This window comes from Dipteris shenzhenensis, chromosome 10 (genome assembly GCF_047967505.1).
Source record: "Dipteris shenzhenensis isolate YYH24624 ecotype China chromosome 10, Dip_SZ_1.0, whole genome shotgun sequence".
Taxonomy (NCBI): Eukaryota; Viridiplantae; Streptophyta; class Polypodiopsida; order Gleicheniales; family Dipteridaceae; genus Dipteris; species Dipteris shenzhenensis.
Window position 1 is genome coordinate 6,263,105 of NC_141605.1, and position 5,785 is coordinate 6,268,889.

The 5,785-nt window shown below is 40.9% G+C and overlaps 1 pseudogene across 2 annotated transcripts; it reads left to right on the forward strand.

Annotated features, from left to right (window-relative positions):
• Positions 1-2,300: 2,300 nt before the first annotated feature.
• On the forward strand, positions 2,301-5,583 carry LOC147897327 (pentatricopeptide repeat-containing protein DOT4, chloroplastic pseudogene; annotated as a pseudogene). 2 transcript variants are annotated; one of them, XR_015541686.1, is made up of 2 exons: positions 2,466-2,560; positions 2,685-5,583. The product of XR_015541686.1 is annotated as a pentatricopeptide repeat-containing protein DOT4, chloroplastic pseudogene, transcript variant X2 (transcript). The 2 variants fall into 2 exon arrangements; XR_015541685.1 differs by having other exon boundaries at positions 2,301-5,583.
• The last annotated feature ends 202 nt before the right edge of the window (positions 5,584-5,785 follow it).

Genomic DNA, 5,785 nt, shown 5'->3' on the forward strand with positions numbered 1-5,785 from the left:
TAAAAGTGTGGAGGCAAGATTATGCACCTTTGTGCCATAGCCTAGTCGAGAAACTTGGTTAGAAAATTCTATTTGCAAAAAATCTTTGCTTGGACCATCAGCAACCTCCGCCAAAATGGTGAAGTCAAATACACAAATTGTAGTCTTTGCCTTTAAGAATGATATGTTCTTTAAGATGTACATAACAACACCTTTGTCATTGAATTCTTGAACAAGCTGAGTCAATGTAGGTTCTCTCTCATTCACGAATGACAACTACAAAAAAAAAAAGAACGTGAGACAGCATACTTCATGATAAAGAAAAGAAATAACTTTTGAGATTAACTCACTGCAGCTCGATCTTCATCTCTTGGTCCATCCGCAACAATAATCTGATCGGCCATCCCTTCTTCATTTGCCACTTTGATTATCACGATTGCAATTGTGCCCATCACATTTGATATACTCAACTTGCCAAAGTTTGTATGCTCTGCTGCCTAAGAGACATATGTGCATAGGCAATAAAGAAAGGTTTCCTTCAAATGGTTCACCTCTAATGATGCAAGTGGTAGCATCAACAAGTAAAGAAAATCTAGAGGTTCCTCCCTCTGTTGGCCCTTATACTACAACACATGCTCCTTCAATTCTATAGAATTCTCCAACTTGCAAAAAGTTTACAAATTGATGAATGTAAGTGGAAGGAACGAGTAAAGTGACAGTGTGAGAGCAAAACTTATTGGTAAGGTCACCTTTCAAGAAAGTGGGATATTTTGGATTTACTACTTTGTAAGTACCATACTTACACAGTAACTTTCCCTCAAACACAAATCTATGAGTGCAATCGGATAGTTGAGTAATGCTAAGTTGCACTAGAGAGTTGCCCCCACCTACATAGTTTTCCTTTGATGGCACTATGGCTTTGGCAATAGAAGGAAAGTAATGAGGTGGTAGTTGCAAATTTTGGGAATGATTAGGACCATTGTAGGAGTTAACCTCATCATTTTCCTCTTTGCACAACACTTGTTTACTTGCTGCAAGTACAAATGTGGAAGAAAGTAAGCTAATACACTATTTACGACAATATTATTTAACAATAATATTTCTTTGTGGTGCAATGTGATTGGAAATAGCATATTGTTTGAATGGAAAACACAATATCATGTACAAATTAAATCAATTAAGATCAAGAAGTTGAAAGAACAATAGAACCACTCATAAAATTGATGTCAATTATATTTCCAATGCTTCAAAAGATAACATATTTGCCAATACTGAAATAATACAATGAAAGAAAGACCATGTACTTTTTTCGGCCAAGATACTTCTCACAAATGCCTAAATAGCCATGTCAAAATAATAGAGTATTAATCAATAGTAATCACATCCTTCTTGCTTCTTTTGGAGGGCACTAGTTTTGGTTCTTTGCTTTTATGTTTTTCATGCTTCTTACTATGTTCCACATGAGTTGTTATGGTTAACATACTCCGGGTTTTCACGAACAAGCTTCTTCACTGTATTTAAAAAAAACACAAATTAAAGAGTATTCATTAAGAAGTAAAAAGCAATTCTAGTTATGAGATCACCTTGATCGTATGCCTCTTGTGCCACTTCGAGGAAAGAATGCTTCAATGAACGATGTGGATTTTTCTTGATTGGAGAATTTTTCACCAAATTCTTCTTTGGGGGCCTACTTGGGCTACCAAGGATAAAGGGTGTTGACCTTGGACTAGGCGGGGATGCTATTTTTTCGGCATAAGAGCAAACGGAGGTAGTAGGGGTGCCTAGAGAAAATTACATTATTTAGTCATACTTGTCAAAAAGTAAGAGAGATTAAAAGGATGTTATAGAGAAAATAATGTAAGAAAAATACCACCAAAACGAAGAAGTAATAAAATGGACACAATCTAATATTCACGACTTACATACAAATGATATTTAATATAAAGACGTGTGAAAAGAACATTCAGTTTACTGTTTCTATTTATGTATCCACAACAGTAAACCAAAAAATGGACACATTAGAAAAGTTTCACACAAACGAACGCATGCACAAAAGGTGCTGCCACATGCGCCACATGTGCCACCAACCACTCAAAGCGCCGTCATTTTCGCCAATGGGAGTCCATTCTAAAAAAATGTTTATTTTATATCATCAAACAACGAATGCGCCCTCAATTTGGCTAATGGGAGTCCATTTTAAAATAAATGTTTATTTTAATTCATGAAACAACGAATTTTGGCTTTGCCAAAACGTAGCCATTGCTTCATATTGGCCAGACCACAATTGAATAACAAATATTCAATTTAGGCAGGCCATTTGAAGATCACTCCGACAATTGGAAGCAATGGCAAGATAATCGTATAGATTAAACAAACAAAGCTGGAATCCAGTGAACAGGGGGAGGATGGCAACTCCAAGCTTTAAGCTATTTCAAACTGCAGGAAACAGGAGTGAATACATTCGGGAATCGGTATTCTGTGGATGGCAAGGACGTTTCGGGGAGCAGTAAACCTACGTGAGACGAGCAATCGTATACAACTTGTCACTGGCCTCCCATTGGCTGTCTTGAAGTCGGAACAGGTCTGCTCTCCGGAATCTTCAGGGAAGAAAATACGCTCTCCCGAAGATTTGAAACACTGGTTTCAGTTTCATGATTTTGATGATAACGTGCCTCACAAATCATATGATAAACTTCAACGGACAGGCATGCAGGCGGATGTAGCTACGTGTGCTTCTCTCCTGCGGTTATTTGGCAATGCAAAGGCCCTGTCCGATGGCAAGCGCGTCCATAGTCACATAAGGAAAACTGGACTTGAGAGCAACAAATTTTTGGGCAGCCTTCTCCTTCAAATGTATGTGAAGTGTGGAGCTTTAGAACAGGCGCATGCCTTGTTTGTCAAAATGGAGGAACCCAATATTTATTCGTGGAATTTCATGATTGGAGCTTATGCGAAGGATGAGGATGGCAACAAAGCATGTGAAGTCTTTGAGAAGATGCAGTGGCAAGGTGTACTCCCAGACAAGGTCACCTTCGTCTACGTTCTCTCTGCTTGTGGCAGCCGGGAAGCCCTAGCCAAAGGCAAGCAAATGCACACCCACATTATCAGTAAGAGGTTTGACTCAGATATTGTCCTGGGGACAGCCCTCGTAACCATGTACGGAAAGTGTGCCAGCCTGGTTGATGCCCGAGGTACGTTTGATAGAATGCTTGAACGGGATGTGGTCTCTTGGAATGCTATGATCACAGCCTATGGCCAACATGGGCATACCAAGGCGGCTCTCCAGGTCTTTCACATGATGATACGGGAAGGAATTGCCCCCAATCGAGGTACCTTCGCTAGTGCTCTTGAAGCATGTGCTGCTCGGACAGCCATAGCTGAAGGTAAGCTGGTCCATGGACAAATCACATGTTCTGGAATAGAGTCAGACATTGTTGTTGCAACTGCACTTGTCAACATGTATGGCAAGTGCGGTAGCCTGGATGAAGCACGGGAAGTCTTTGGCAGATTGCTTGACCGGGATTTGATTTTTTGGAATGCCATCATTGCAGCATTTGCTCAGCATGGACTTTGTGATGATGCTCTCCAGCTCTTTGCTCAGATGCATGATGAGGGAGTGATTACAGACCATGTCACTTTTGTCAGCATCATTGATTCATGTGCCAGCCAAACAGCCCTACTTGAAGGCAAGAGAATGCATACTCGCATAATATGCCGTGGATTTGAGTTAGAAAAAGTCCTAGTGACTGCCCTTATTAACATGTATGGCAAGTGCTGTAACCTTGAAGAGGCAAAAGAGGTATTTGACAGAGTACATAGACGAGACGTGATATTATGGACTGCCATAATTGCAGCATATGCACAGCATGAGCGAACCAAGGAAGCCCTTTATTTGTTTGATCAAATGCAAAAGGAAGGTGTGATCCCAGATAGGGTCACTTTTGTCAGTATTCTTCCTGCATGTGCAAGCCAAGCAGCCCTAATTGAAGGCAAGCATATCCATGAACAAATTGCTCGTTATGGTCTACAGTCTGATGTTCAAATTGCAAATGCCCTTATCGCTATGTATAACAAATGTGGCAGCCTCAAGGGTGCACGCAGAGTGTTTGATGAAATGCTACAACGTGATTTGGTCTCATGGAACTCGATAATTGCAACCTATGCACAGCATGGGCATGGGAAGGAGGCCCTTCAACTGTATGAGAAAATGGAAAAGGGAAGCATCAGCCCTGATGGGGTCACATATGTCAGTGTCCTTTCAGCATGTAGTCACTCTGGTTTGCTGGAGGAGGCTCGTCACTACTGGGCTTCCATGAGTGAAGACTATGGTATCAGTCCAAACGTGGGACACTATGGCTGTATGATTGACTTACTTGGTAGGGCTGGGCAGTTGGATGAGGCAGAGAACTTAGTGAAGAATATGCAGTGTGCACCTACTGGTGTACCATGGATGACCTTGCTTGGTGCCTGCAGAAACCAAATAGACGTGGAGCGAGGAGAGCGGGCTGCCACTAAGGTGTTTGAACTAGATCCAAACAATGCATCACCATATGTTATGCTCTCAAACATTTATACTGCGGCTGGCAGGGTAGATGAAGCAGAAAATGTCATGAACAGGATGAGGGATATGGTTCTCAAGAACCAGCCACTGAATAGATGTCACGAAGGGTATAGGTCCACTCACAAACTATGAAGGTTAAGCATGCAGGTGCAGCAGGAGGGGAAAAGACATCTGTTCTTAATTGACAGGTAAAAGTTGGCCTTTGCCTCTTGGGTTGTTTACCAGCGCACCCCTGGAACACCTTGCTCAACGTGTATGTGAGGGGGCAGAAAAAGTTATGGATATGACTAGGAACATGGCTCCCAAGAAAACATATGCATGGGTCAGCTACACCAACTGGTCATATTCCTGACATAGAACTGGCTTTGCATGGTCTACAGAGGGAATAAGATAAAGCTCTCCATGCACAGTGAAAAAGCTGGTCGTTGCCATTAGGTCGATGAACAGAACCTATGGAAGACCTCTTCTTCTCCTTTACATCTTTATAGTACCAGATTTTTAATCTAAGATTGCCCATAGACAAATTGTTGTGGGAGATGCAGGTCTGTCCCATTTCATAAAGATGGAGTTTACCTTTCGATGATTGGTGATAATTGAGAAGAGCATTAATTGTTGCATATCCTTGTATGCTGCACAAGCTGTTTTACATATTTTGGGTTTGTTAGAAAGCTCATGCTTGCAATCTGATAAAAATCTTCAGAAATCAAGCAGTGGATGGAGCGAGATGCTTCACAAAGATAAATCATATTAGATAAGATTGCATACATAGTGAAACATAAGTTGGGGAAAATGATACAGTGGCACATTCTATAAATGCCTTTGGACGTATCAACAGGATGTATGGAGGGGTGAGAAAAGATGCACTCATTGTTGCAGTTCTAGCTGCTCCACTTCCACTTGTAAATTTTAAGTCATTTGTATGACATGCCAAACTAGAAGCTGCAGGCGATGAGTTTCGTTGCATCTAAACAGCCTGTAATATTCTACTATTGTCTGATTGCAGAGCTTACAAGCCTGCTGATGTTTTCTATCTAACAACTTTGGAAAGCGAGCTCTCTTTTAATCCAGAGCTCATCTATTAGGAATCTTTTTTGGATCACTTCAGCCTTTTTCCATGATTCTGTTGCTAAACTTAGTCCTCATGTTAGGATGCTATAGAGAATAAACACAGGTAACCTCTCAGAACTTATTTTTCACAATTCAGAATATGTACTTTCCTGCATTTCTTACAATCAAAAGTTTTTC